Consider the following 1,981-nt stretch of genomic DNA (forward strand, 5'->3'; position numbering starts at 1 on the left):
AGGATGCTACACATTTCTATGATACACGACTACACAACTCTCTGGATGAACAGATTTTACCCTCGAACTGGACAGAAAGGAGTTCTCCTCTTCAGAAAATACATCTAACAAGCGGAATATGAGATGAAAAAGTCAGATTCAAAGTGGTTTCATTTGTAAATTCAAAAAAGCTATTCTAACAAACCAGGTCCTTAAAAAAAACACAAAAAAAAACTGTTAAGTTCATAACTGGTTGTTTTTTGCAGTAACTGGCAGTTAATTTTTTTTTTGTTCATGATACAAAATAAAAAAAAAATTGCCCCATTCTTGTTAGCTTAACTGCATTTAGTCGCCATTATCTCACTTAGGTTTCTGCCCAGGCTTTGACTAGGCCACAAGAAAACATTTTATTTTATTTTTTCGGCCTGCTGCTGGGATCTGGATCAGCTGAACCGTAGCAGTATTCATAGTTCCATTTAATGCCATCCTGAAGTCACAAAATGACCCTCTACCACCATGTTTGAATGATGGTCGGATGTTTTGGTCTGAAATACAGAGTCGGTGATACAGCAATTGTGATGGATCGACACATGCTTAGGAAAACAAAACAAAGAGCATTTCCCAAAATCATGGGAAGAGTCAAAAAGTTGTTTTTTTAAATGCATGACAGGCCTAAGCATATGTGCGCCTCCATGTGGTTGTTTGTCTGATTTCTGGCCTTAAATGGTATACATTAGTTGTAACAATAGGCTTTATTTGAGAAATATGTATTTTCCGTGTAAATACAATAGGGCAGAAATACTGTAAGCTGTTTAGTTTAATACATTTTAATAAAATATAGTCACACAGACAGTGGCATGTTGTTTACTCTGCAGTTTATTATGAGTAGATGACGTATTGTAGGTCCTGTAGCGATAGCTCTGTTCAGCCAAAACAGCAATGAAGAACTTGAACCTTTTCAGTTTGAACCAGATTGCATTGAAATTTCTGAAAATGTAGAAATCAGGATCGATGAGTTATAATGAACCAAGAGATGCTTTACTGTCACTATCTTCGAATTTGATTGTTATTCAGCTTCTGATAACGGTATTAACTCTAGTTTATGTAGTAAACAGTAGATCACAGGCTGATCATATTTGTTTGTTTCAGCAGATATCTTTTGTATAACGGCTCATTTATGCTTTGAGGCAGCAAAGTCTAAATTTACACTAGTCAGAGACAAAAAACAGCTCTGGTAGCCTTCCTGTGTTTACTCCGTAGGTTCCAGTCCAGTCAGACCTAACTACTTCATCAACCCAGCATGAATGGAAGAGGTGAAAACATGGTGACCTCCATGGATGAAAAATATAACAACGAATATATCATTTTTCAAGTACTGTAAGTATGTAGAGAGTTAATTTAACACTAATTCAGAGTGGGATCAAATGCACTCAGACTTTTAAAGTGTTAGTTTACCACTGCAAAATTTACTAAAACAGCAACTTTACATAAAGTTTACAAAAGGCCAACATGTTCAACTAGATCTGTCAAATCTTTTTGTCCGTTTCTGATCAGGTCTGTGAATTCCCTCAATAAATTAAGTTATCTTTTTAAAAAAAAAAATTAATTGTACTGAAGTTTTTCAAGATTTGTTCGCTTTTTTCTTTTTTTATGACTTTATGAAAATGAGTTAAAGTGGCAACAACAGAATAAATCTATCAGATTATAAAAATGTTCATACAGTTCCAGATTATTTATATTTCTATTGAATTACATTTTTTTAATGTAATATACAATAAAGCTCAATAATATAGCTACTGTTGGGTTGTTTTGTGATTTAATGCTTATTATTATTGGCCTTATGAAGTAGAGCCATAAATTAATTAAAGCATTCTAACAAGGAAGATTTATCAGATTAAAAGTGCCTTTTAAAAATAACAACCTCTAAGTATGAAGTTTACTTTTTATTAAGCTTAAGTTTTGGAAATTAAATGTTTTTATTGGTCTAATGTAATAATTTCAT

This window comes from Cyprinodon variegatus, unplaced genomic scaffold (genome assembly GCF_000732505.1).
Source record: "Cyprinodon variegatus isolate N-32 unplaced genomic scaffold, C_variegatus-1.0 Scaffold173, whole genome shotgun sequence".
Classification (NCBI taxonomy): Eukaryota; Metazoa; Chordata; class Actinopteri; order Cyprinodontiformes; family Cyprinodontidae; genus Cyprinodon; species Cyprinodon variegatus.